This window comes from Cyanistes caeruleus, chromosome 13 (genome assembly GCF_971803275.1).
Source record: "Cyanistes caeruleus chromosome 13, bCyaCae1.hap1.1, whole genome shotgun sequence".
In the NCBI taxonomy this organism is placed as follows: domain Eukaryota; kingdom Metazoa; phylum Chordata; class Aves; order Passeriformes; family Paridae; genus Cyanistes; species Cyanistes caeruleus.
In genome coordinates this window covers 20,628,657-20,641,316 of record NC_141713.1, presented here as the reverse complement: position 1 = coordinate 20,641,316, position 12,660 = coordinate 20,628,657, and positions in this window count along the sequence as shown.

Below are 12,660 nucleotides of genomic sequence, written 5' to 3'. Positions count from 1 at the left end.
TCTGTCGTGCTAACCCAAGTTTTGTTGTTTGAAAGGAGGTTTAGCAAAATATCCATCGTCTTCTCCACTGCTGAAACACTGAACAACACCTGGGCAGGCTGAGGATGCAGAGCAAAACCTGCAAATATCTACTGCTGATCGTGACCCTAGGGAATGCAGCTAAAGCCAGCCAAAAGCAATTTCTGGAAAGTCAAGCCTGCTTTACGTTTTCTGGAGTTTGCTTGTGACAACTTCACCAGTCATTTCTAAAAAAGGAAAAGAAACTCCCAGCAAAACAGAGAAAAACACAAAGAAACCAACCCAAAGAAACCAATCAAACAAACAGATAAAACACCCCCAATCAAACCAAAGGCAATGAGAAGTTAGGACTAGTTGTAAGGATATCACAGCAGGCGAATGGCTGCTTCCTACTTGGATCACCATCCAAAGCCACCTAGAGCAACTTCTCCAAAACATATCCAACAGGAGAAATGGAAAAAGTGATCCATGGCAGCTCTGCATTGTGGTGAATGATGAGCATGCAGTGGTACAGATTGCCCACCCTCCAGGCTGCTGTTTGCTCTGCTGAAAGACTCTTGCAGGACTGTGGCCCCTCTCCATGCAATGGAAATCATTGCCACAGCTCTCAGTTGAGGCACTGGCATTTCCAGAGCCAGATTCAGGCACAATCCTACTGCCTGCTGAGCATCTGGGAAAGGGGCTGAGCATCTTCAGGCCTAGAAGCACAAAAGAGCTCAGGCTCTCCCCGAACTGGGTTTTCAGGGCAGCTTTCCATATCTCTGCAAGATTTCTTCATCCCTCAACACGTCTGACTTTATTATGTCCAACGATGCATTTGGGTTTCTTCCGTCCTCTTGTGTGCCCGTGAGTAACCTTCCACGTGGATGAAGGAGATTGTGTACAGGACAATTGATTGCGGCATTGCCATTTGGCTTCACTGTCACTCAGTTGAACACGGTCCTTATCTAAGAAGGACTTCCAAGAAATGGGTAGGAGTTTTGGCTGTGAGAGGAGCAGAAAGCACATTTTCTACAGCAAATTGCTAGCTGATGCACTTTCCTCCCTGCCAAAATAGTGATTGCCATTCATCTTCCTGGGAAGAATGTAAAGACCCATTCAGAGATGCCAGGTTCAGCTGGCCTGTGGCTTTGTGTGCCTCATTTCACATGTCCAATTTCAAGGGCCACTAAAAGAGGCTCATGTTTGCCTTGCTACCCACAAGTGCTGTAGGTATTTCCAGGAGAAGAGGGAAAACATCGCTGTCCTGTGGTGTGGTAGAAATGCCACCACAACTGTGATTGTGTGAGCAAAGCCAGCCAGTGCTTTTTGGGGCAGCAGCAGCAGCTGAGAGTGTGGCAGAGCGGTTTTGATACTCTTTTTAGAGTCCTGCAAACATTGTTCCCGAAACAAGCCACAGCTTTGCAAATGTGCCCGAAGAAAATGCAAAGAGAATGCAAAGAGAACTGGGGTGTGAAAATCAAAGACTGTTTATCTGTAGAAGAAAAGGAACAAGAATGAACTACACCACATATTTACACTGTAAGAATATTGGTAACAACAACAACAACAACAACAACAACAAACTATAGAACCTATTTACCTGAGAAGAGATCTAACAAAACTCTATGAAACGTATTTACAGACAACTTAAACAAACTCTAAAACCTCTATCCTGAACACAACAACTGTAAAACGTATGTACAGCAGGGTGGCATCTGTGTCTGTGATGTCCCTAAGTCCTGGAAGAAAAACAAGTAGCACGGTCAGTGCAGTCAGGCACGGAAGGGTGTTCCATGTGCTGCCGGGCTGGGACACTGGCCCAGTGGGACTCTGCTGCCAGAAGGGAGCCTGGCTGGGGGCTGTGGCCCAGGCACTGGAACAGGGCTTGTGTGGCCCACAGCAAGCCCAGGCCAGGCCAGGGATGGCCAGCAGAATGCAGTGCATGGGCTAGCGTGTCCCTGAGCAGGAAGTGCCCAGCCCGGCCCCAGGCTGGCAGCAGGGGACCCACTCTGCCTGTGGGGAGCACCTGCCTGTTCTGCTGCTGGCATCGGTCTTCATCCCAAGACCATGTCTTCCTCCTTGTCTTTTAGATCAATATCCATCTCTTCAATAGAATCTTTCCTTTCCACCTCCATCTCTTCCTCTGTCTCGTACATATCCGCATCCATCTCTTCCTCTCCAGTATCCTCTCCGTCCACTTCCATGGCTTCTTCTCTATCAGTCTGTGTATCGACGTCCGTCTCCTCCTCTCCGTCTGTGCCAGCCTGCAGAGGTAGCAAAATTTCCCACCCTGTCCCACAGAGCTCCAGCCCAGCCAGGCAGCTGCGGGGTGTCCGCCTCCGTGGAATAGTGCCATAGCTCTTTTGGAACAAATGCAGACATCCTGCAGGGATGGAGAGCAAAATCCAAGCGATGGGGAGCTTTGGGGACTGCTGGGGGAATCAGGGAGCAGGTGGCAACAAGGTGACAGGGGTAGGCTTGGAGCAGGGTGAATGAAGAGCGTGCTGGCACAAGGAGCCAAGGGTTGTGTTGTGGCCGTTGCTGGATGCTGGAAGTTCTAGCTGGAGTGTGCACTGTGACATCACCGCCAGGAGTTCAGGCCCAGGCTGAAGTGGACAACGGAGACCGTAGAATGAATGATGGAATCCCTGGGTGCTTGGGCTTGGAAGGGACCCTAAAGACCATCTTGTTCCAAGCGGAGCAATCTTCGCCCAGAATAGGTTGCTCAGAGCCCCGCTCCCAGCTGGCCTTGGATGTTGCCAAGGATGGAGCATCCCCAGCCTCTGTGCACAGCCTGGGCCAGTGCCCCAGCAGCCGGAGTGGAAAAGAGCAGCTTCATTAGATCCAACTTCAAGCTCACTCCTGCAGTTGAAAGGCTTCTCCTCTCTGTGCCCATCTTTCCTAGAGCTGCAGGGAGGCCTCGCCAGCCCCCTTCTCTTTCCAGGCTGAGCATCCCCAGCCCCACACGGACAGCAGTCCGATGCGTGGCAGTCAAGGCTAAAGGGTAGCAAATGGCTACATCAGGAAGTGAGAGATGGAAGCTTTTGGAGATGGAAGCTTTACCTCTAAATGTAGAAAAGAAAGAAAAGTGGAGGGAGAAATGGTGGGACTCTGGCTCTGTTCTAACTGGCGAAGATTTTCTTTTCTTCTTTTCTGTCGTGCTAACCCAAGTTTTGTTGTTTGAAAGGAGGTTTAGCAAAATATCCATCGTCTTCTCCACTGCTGAAACACTGAACAACATCTGGGCAGGCTGAGGATGCAGAGCAAAACCTGCAAATATCTACTGCTGATCGTGATCCTGGGGAATGCAGCTAAAGCCAGCCAAAAGCAATTTCTGGAAAGTCAAGCCTGCTTTACGTTTTCTGGAGTTTGCTTGTGCCAACTTCACCAGTCATTTCTAAAAAAGGAAAAGAAACTCCAAGCAAAAGAGAGAAAAACACAAAGAAACCAACCCAAAGAAACCAATCAAACAAACAGATAAAACACCCCCAATCAAACCAAAGGCAATGAGAAGTTAGGACTAGTTGTAAGGATATCACAGCAGGCGAATGGCTGCTTCCTACTTGGATCACCATCCAAAGCCACCTAGAACAACTTCTCCAAAACATATCCAACAGGAGAAATGGAAAAAGTGATCCATGGCAGCTCTGCATTGTGGTGAAGGATGAGCATGCAGTGGTCCAGATGCAGCACTGCCCACCCTCCAGGCTGCTGTTTGCTCTGCTGAAAGACTCTTGCAGGACTGTGGCCCCTCTCCATGCAATGGAAATCATTGCCACAGCTCTCAGTTGAGGCACTGGCATTTCCAGAGCCAGATTCAGGCACAATCCTACTGCCTGCTGAGCATCTGGGAAAGGTGCTGAGCATCTTCAGGCCTAGAAGCACAAAAGAGCTCAGGCTCTCCCCGAACTGGGTTTTCAGGGCAGCTTTCCGTATCTCTGCAAGATTTCTTCATCCCTCAACACGTCTGACTTTATTATGTCCAACGATGCATTTGGGTTTCTTCCGTCCTCTTGTGTGCCCGTGGGTAACCTTCCACGTGGATGAAGGAGATTGTGTACAGGACAATTGATTGCGGCATTGCCATTTGGCTTCACTGTCACTCAGTTGAACACGGTCCTTATCTAAGAAGGACTTCCAAGAAATGGGTAGGAGTTTTGGCTGTGAGAGGAGCAGAAAGCACATTTTCTACAGCAAATTGCTAGCTGATGCACTTTCCTCCCTGCCAAAATAGTGATTGCCATTCATCTTCCTGGGAAGAATGTAAAGACCCATTCAGAGATGCCAGGTTCAGCTGGCCTGTGGCTTTGTGTACCTCATTTCACATGTCCAGTTTCAAGGGCCACTAAAAGAGGCTCATGTTTGCCTTGCTACCCACAAGTGCTGTAGGTATTTCCAGGAGAAGAGGGAAAACATCGCTGTCCTGTGGTGTGGTAGAAATGCCACCACAACTGTGATTGTGTGAGCAAAGCCAGCCAGTGCTTTTTGGGGCAGCAGCAGCAGCTGAGAGTGTGGCAGAGCGGTTTTGATACTCTTTTTAGAGTCCTGCAAACATTGTTCCCGAAACAACCCACAGCTTTGCAAATGTGCCCGAAGAAAATGCAAAGAGAACTGGGGTGTGAAAATCAAAGACTGTTTATCTGTAGAAGAAAAGGAACAAGAATGAACTACACCACATATTTACACTGTAAGAATATTGGTAACAACAACAACAACAACAACAACAACAAACTATAGAACCTATTTACCTGAGAACAGCTCTAACAAAACTCTATGAAACGTATTTACAGACAACTTAAACAAACTCTAAAACCTCTATCCTGAACACAACAACTGTAAAACGTATGTACAGCAGGGTGGCATCTGTGTCTGTGATGTCCCTAAGTCCTTGAAGAAAAACAAGTAGCACGGTCAGTGCAGTCAGGCACGGAAGGGTGTTCCATGTGCTGCCGGGCTGGGACACTGGCCCAGTGGGACTCTGCTGCCAGAAGGGAGCCTGGCTGGGGGCTGTGGCCCAGGCACTGGAACAGGGCTTGTGTGGCCCACAGCAAGCCCAGGCCAGGCCAGGGATGGCCAGCAGAATCCAGTGCATGGGCTAGCGTGTCCCTGAGCAGGAAGTGCCCAGCCCGGCCCCAGGCTGGCAGCAGGGGACCCACTCTGCCTGTGGGGAGCACCTGCCTGTTCTGCTGCTGGCATCGGTCTTCATCCCAAGACCATGTCTTCCTCCTTGTCTTTTAGATCAATATCCATCTCTTCAATAGAATCTTTCCTTTCCACCTCCATCTCTTCCTCTGTCTCGTACATATCCGCATCCATCTCTTCCTCTCCAGTATCCTCTCCGTCCACTTCCATGGCTTCTTCTCTATCAGTCTGTGTATCGACGTCCGTCTCCTCCTCTCCGTCTGTGCCAGCCTGCAGAGGTAGCAAAATTTCCCACCCTGTCCCACAGAGCTCCAGCCCAGCCAGGCAGCTGCGGGGTGTCCGTCTCCGTGGAATAGTACCATACCTCTTTTGGAACAAATGCAGACATCCTGCAGGGATGGAGAGCAAAATCCAAGCGATGGGGAGCTTTGGGGGCTGCTGGGGGAATCAGGGAGCAGGTGGCAACAAGGTGACAGGGGTAGGCTTGGAGCAGGGTGAATGAAGAGCGTGCTGGCACAAGGAGCCAAGGGTTGTGTTGTGGCCGTTGCTGGATGCTGGAAGTTCTAGCTGGAGCGTGCGCTGTGACATCACCGCCAGGAGTTCAGGCCCAGGCTGAAGAGGACAACGGAGACCGTAGAATGAATGACGGAATCCCTGGGTGCTTGGGCTTGGAAGGGACCCTAAAGACCATCTTGTTCCAAGCGGAGCAATCTTCGCCCAGAATAGGTTGCTCAGAGCCCCGCTCCCAGCTGGCCTTGGATGTTACCAAGGATGGAGCATCCCCAGCCTCTGTGCACAGCCTGGGCCAGTGGCCCAGCAGCCGGAGTGGAAAAGAGCAGCTTCATTAGATCCAACTTCAAGCTCACTCCTGCAGTTGAAAGGCTTCTCCTCTCTGTGCCCATCTTTCCTAGAGCTGCAGGGAGGCCTCGCCAGCCCCCTTCTCTTTCCAGGCTGAGCATCCCCAGCCCCACACGGACAGCAGTCCGATGCGTGGCAGTCAAGGCTAAAGGGTAGCAAATGGCTACATCAGGAAGTGAAAGATGGAAGCTTTTGGAGATGGAAGCTTTACCTCTAAATGTAGAAAAGAAAGAAAAGTGGAGGGGGAAATGGTGGGACTCTGGCTCTGTTCTAACTGGCGAAGATTTTCTTTTCTTCTTTTCTGTCGTGCTAACCCAAGTTTTGTTGTTTGAAAGGAGGTTTAGCAAAATATCCATCGTCTTCTCCACTGCTGAAACACTGAACAACACCTGGGCAGGCTGAGGATGCAGAGCAAAACCTGCAAATATCTACTGCTGATCGTGATCCTAGGGAATGCAGCTAAAGCCAGCCAAAAGCAATTTCTGGAAAGTCAAGCCTGCTTTACGTTTTCTGGAGTTTGGTTGTGCCAACTTCACCAGTCATTTCTAAAAAAGGAAAAGAAACTCCAAGCAAAAGAGAGAAAAACACAAAGAAACCAACCCAAAGAAACCAATCAAACAAACAGATAAAACACCCCCAATCAAACCAAAGGCAATGAGAAGTTAGGACTAGTTGTAAGGATATCACAGCAGGCGAATGGCTGCTTCCTACTTGGATCACCATCCAAAGCCACCTAGAACAACTTCTCCAAAACATATCCAACAGGAGAAATGGAAAAAGTGATCCATGGCAGCTCTGCATTGTGGAGAAGGATGAGCATGCAGTGGTACAGATTGCCCACCCTCCAGGCTGCTGTTTGCTCTGCTGAAAGACTCTTGCAGGACTGTGGCCCCTCTCCATGCAATGGAAATCCTTGCCACAGCTCTCAGTTGAGGCACTGGCATTTCCAGAGCCAGATTCAGGCACAATCCTACTGCCTGCTGAGCCTCTGGGAAAGGTGCTGAGCATCTTCAGGCCTAGAAGCACAAAAGAGCTCAGGCTCTCCCCGAACTGGGTTTTCAGGGCAGCTCTGCAAGATTTCTTCATCCCTCAACACGTCTGACTTTATTATGTCCAACGATGCATTTGGGTTTCTTCCGTCCTCTTGTGTGCCCGTGGGTAACCTTCCACGTGGATGAAGGAGATTGTGTACAGGACAATTGATTGCGGCATTGCCATTTGGCTTCACTGTCACTCAGTTGAACACGGTCCTTATCTAAGAAGGACTTCCAAGAAATGGGTAGGAGTTTTGGCTGTGAGAGGAGCAGAAAGCACATTTTCTACAGCAAATTGCTTGCTGATGCACTTTCCTCCCTGCCAAAATAGTGATTGCCATTCATCTTCCTGGGAAGAATGTAAAGACCCATTCAGAGATGCCAGGTTCAGCTGGCCTGTGGCTTTGTGTACCTCATTTCACATGTCCAATTTCAAGGGCCACTAAAAGAGGCTCATGTTTGCCTTGCTACCCACAAGTGCTGTAGGTATTTCCAGGAGAAGAGGGAAAACATCGCTGTCCTGTGGTGTGGTAGAAATGCCACCACAACTGTGATTGTGTGAGCAAAGCCAGCCAGTGCTTTTTGGGGCAGCAGCAGCAGCTGAGAGTGTGGCAGAGCGGTTTTGATACTCTTTTTAGAGTCCTGCAAGCATTGTTCCCGAAACAACCCACAGCTTTGCAAATGTGCCCGAAGAAAATGCAAAGAGAACTGGGGTGTGAAAATCAAAAACTGTTTATCTGTAGAAGAAAAGGAACAAGAATGAACTACACCACATATTTACACTGTAAGAATATTGGTAACAACAACAACAACAACAACAACAACAAACTATAGAACCTATTTACCTGAGAACAGATCTAACAAAACTCTATGAAACGTATTTACAGACAACTTAAACAAACTCTAAAACCTCTATCCTGAACACAACAACTGTAAAACGTATGTACAGCAGGGTGGCATCTGTGTCTGTGATGTCCCTAAGTCCTGGAAGAAAAACAAGTAGCACGGTCAGTGCAGTCAGGCACGGAAGGGTGTTCCATGTGCTGCCGGGCTGGGACACTGGTCCAGTGGGACTCTGCTGCCAGAAGGGAGCCTGGCTGGGGGCTGTGGCCCGTGGCCCAGGCACTGGAACAGGGCTTGTGTGGCCCACAGCAAGCCCAGGCCAGGCCAGGGATGGCCAGCAGAATGCAGTGCATGGGCTAGCGTGTCCCTGAGCAGGAAGTGCCCAGCCCGGCCCCAGGCTGGCAGCAGGGGACCCACTCTGCCTGTGGGGAGCACCTGCCTGTTCTGCTGCTGGCATCGGTCTTCATCCCAAGACCATGTCTTCCTCCTTGTCTTTTAGATCAATATCCATCTCTTCAATAGAATCTTTCCTTTCCACCTCCATCTCTTCCTCTGTCTCGTACATATCCGCATCCATCTCTTCCTCTCCAGTATCCTCTCCGTCCACTTCCATGGCTTCTTCTCTATCAGTCTGTGTATCGACGTCCGTCTCCTCCTCTCCGTCTGTGCCAGCCTGCAGAGGTAGCAAAATTTCCCACCCTGTCCCACAGAGCTCCAGCCCAGCCAGGCAGCTGCGGGGTGTCCGTCTCCGTGGAATAGTACCATAGCTCTTTTGGAACAAATGCAGACATCCTGCAGAGATGGAGAGCAAAATCCAAGCGATGGGGAGCTTTGGGGGCTGCTGGGGGAATCAGGGAGCAGGTGGCAACAAGGTGACAGGGGTAGGCTTGGAGCAGGGTGAATGAAGAGCGTGCTGGCACAAGGAGCCAAGGGTTGTGTTGTGGCCGTTGCTGGATGCTGGAAGTTCTAGCTGGAGCGTGCGCTGTGACATCACCGCCAGGAGTTCAGGCCCAGGCTGAAGAGGACAACGGAGACCGTAGAATGAATGACGGAATCCCTGGGTGCTTGGGCTTGGAAGGGACCCTAAAGACCATCTTGTTCCAAGCGGAGCAATCTTCGCCCAGAATAGGTTGCTCAGAGCCCCGCTCCCAGCTGGCCTTGGATGTTACCAAGGATGGAGCATCCCCAGCCTCTGTGCACAGCCTGGGCCAGTGGCCCAGCAGCCGGAGTGGAAAAGAGCAGCTTCATTAGATCCAACTTCAAGCTCACTCCTGCAGTTGAAAGGCTTCTCCTCTCTGTGCCCATCTTTCCTAGAGCTGCAGGGAGGCCTCGCCAGCCCCCTTCTCTTTCCAGGCTGAGCATCCCCAGCCCCACACGGACAGCAGTCCGATGCGTGGCAGTCAAGGCTAAAGGGTAGCAAATGGCTACATCAGGAAGTGAAAGATGGAAGCTTTTGGAGATGGAAGCTTTACCTCTAAATGTAGAAAAGAAAGAAAAGTGGAGGGGGAAATGGTGGGACTCTGGCTCTGTTCTAACTGGCGAAGATTTTCTTTTCTTCTTTTCTGTCGTGCTAACCCAAGTTTTGTTGTTTGAAAGGAGGTTTAGCAAAATATCCATCGTCTTCTCCACTGCTGAAACACTGAACAACACCTGGGCAGGCTGAGGATGCAGAGCAAAACCTGCAAATATCTACTGCTGATCGTGATCCTAGGGAATGCAGCTAAAGCCAGCCAAAAGCAATTTCTGGAAAGTCAAGCCTGCTTTACGTTTTCTGGAGTTTGGTTGTGCCAACTTCACCAGTCATTTCTAAAAAAGGAAAAGAAACTCCAAGCAAAAGAGAGAAAAACACAAAGAAACCAACCCAAAGAAACCAATCAAACAAACAGATAAAACACCCCCAATCAAACCAAAGGCAATGAGAAGTTAGGACTAGTTGTAAGGATATCACAGCAGGCGAATGGCTGCTTCCTACTTGGATCACCATCCAAAGCCACCTAGAACAACTTCTCCAAAACATATCCAACAGGAGAAATGGAAAAAGTGATCCATGGCAGCTCTGCATTGTGGAGAAGGATGAGCATGCAGTGGTACAGATTGCCCACCCTCCAGGCTGCTGTTTGCTCTGCTGAAAGACTCTTGCAGGACTGTGGCCCCTCTCCATGCAATGGAAATCCTTGCCACAGCTCTCAGTTGAGGCACTGGCATTTCCAGAGCCAGATTCAGGCACAATCCTACTGCCTGCTGAGCCTCTGGGAAAGGTGCTGAGCATCTTCAGGCCTAGAAGCACAAAAGAGCTCAGGCTCTCCCCGAACTGGGTTTTCAGGGCAGCTCTGCAAGATTTCTTCATCCCTCAACACGTCTGACTTTATGATGTCCAACGATGCATTTGGGTTTCTTCCGTCCTCTTGTGTGCCCGTGGGTAACCTTCCACGTGGATGAAGGAGATTGTGTACAGGACAATTGATTGCGGCATTGCCATTTGGCTTCACTGTCACTCAGTTGAACACGGTCCTTATCTAAGAAGGACTTCCAAGAAATGGGTAGGAGTTTTGGCTGTGAGAGGAGCAGAAAGCACATTTTCTACAGCAAATTGCTTGCTGATGCACTTTCCTCCCTGCCAAAATAGTGATTGCCGTTCATCTTCCTGGGAAGAATGTAAAGACCCATTCAGAGATGCCAGGTTCAGCTGGCCTGTGGCTTTGTGTACCTCATTTCACATGTCCAATTTCAAGGGCCACTAAAAGAGGCTCATGTTTGCCTTGCTACCCACAAGTGCTGTAGGTATTTCCAGGAGAAGAGGGAAAACATCGCTGTCCTGTGGTGTGGTAGAAATGCCACCACAACTGTGATTGTGTGAGCAAAGCCAGCCAGTGCTTTTTGGGGCAGCAGCAGCAGCTGAGAGTGTGGCAGAGCGGTTTTGATACTCTTTTTAGAGTCCTGCAAGCATTGTTCCCGAAACAACCCACAGCTTTGCAAATGTGCCCGAAGAAAATGCAAAGAGAACTGGGGTGTGAAAATCAAAAACTGTTTATCTGTAGAAGAAAAGGAACAAGAATGAACTACACCACATATTTACACTGTAAGAATATTGGTAACAACAACAACAACAACAACAACAACAAACTATAGAACCTATTTACCTGAGAACAGATCTAACAAAACTCTATGAAACGTATTTACAGACAACTTAAACAAACTCTAAAACCTCTATCCTGAACACAACAACTGTAAAACGTATGTACAGCAGGGTGGCATCTGTGTCTGTGATGTCCCTAAGTCCTGGAAGAAAAACAAGTAGCACGGTCAGTGCAGTCAGGCACGGAAGGGTGTTCCATGTGCTGCCGGGCTGGGACACTGGTCCAGTGGGACTCTGCTGCCAGAAGGGAGCCTGGCTGGGGGCTGTGGCCCGTGGCCCAGGCACTGGAACAGGGCTTGTGTGGCCCACAGCAAGCCCAGGCCAGGCCAGGGATGGCCAGCAGAATGCAGTGCATGGGCTAGCGTGTCCCTGAGCAGGAAGTGCCCAGCCCGGCCCCAGGCTGGCAGCAGGGGACCCACTCTGCCTGTGGGGAGCACCTGCCTGTTCTGCTGCTGGCATCGGTCTTCATCCCAAGACCATGTCTTCCTCCTTGTCTTTTAGATCAATATCCATCTCTTCAATAGAATCTTTCCTTTCCACCTCCATCTCTTCCTCTGTCTCGTACATATCCGCATCCATCTCTTCCTCTCCAGTATCCTCTCCGTCCACTTCCATGGCTTCTTCTCTATCAGTCTGTGTATCGACGTCCGTCTCCTCCTCTCCGTCTGTGCCAGCCTGCAGAGGTAGCAAAATTTCCCACCCTGTCCCACAGAGCTCCAGCCCAGCCAGGCAGCTGCGGGGTGTCCGTCTCCGTGGAATAGTACCATACCTCTTTTGGAACAAATGCAGACATCCTGCAGGGATGGAGAGCAAAATCCAAGCGATGGGGAGCTTTGGGGGCTGCTGGGGGAATCAGGGAGCAGGTGGCAACAAGGTGACAGGGGTAGGCTTGGAGCAGGGTGAATGAAGAGCGTGCTGGCACAAGGAGCCAAGGGTTGTGTTGTGGCCGTTGCTGGATGCTGGAAGTTCTAGCTGGAGCGTGCGCTGTGACATCACCGCCAGGAGTTCAGGCCCAGGCTGAAGAGGACAACGGAGACCGTAGAATGAATGACGGAATCCCTGGGTGCTTGGGCTTGGAAGGGACCCTAAAGACCATCTTGTTCCAAGCGGAGCAATCTTCGCCCAGAATAGGTTGCTCAGAGCCCCGCTCCCAGCTGGCCTTGGATGTTGCCAAGGATGGAGCATCCCCAGCCTCTGTGCACAGCCTGGGCCAGTGGCCCAGCAGCCGGAGTGGAAAAGAGCAGCTTCATTAGATCCAACTTCAAGCTCACTCCTGCAGTTGAAAGGCTTCTCCTCTCTGTGCCCATCTTTCCTAGAGCTGCAGGGAGGCCTCGCCAGCCCCCTTCTCTTTCCAGGCTGAGCATCCCCAGCCCCACACGGACAGCAGTCCGATGCGTGGCAGTCAAGGCTAAAGGGTAGCAAATGGCTACATCAGGAAGTGAAAGATGGAAGCTTTTGGAGATGGAAGCTTTACCTCTAAATGTAGAAAAGAAAGAAAAGTGGAGGGGGAAATGGTGGGACTCTGGCTCTGTTCTAACTGGCAAAGATTTTCTTTTCTTCTTTTCTGTCGTGCTAACCCAAGTTTTGTTGTTTGAAAGGAGGTTTAGCAAAATATCCATCGTCTTCTCCACTGCTGAAACACTGAAC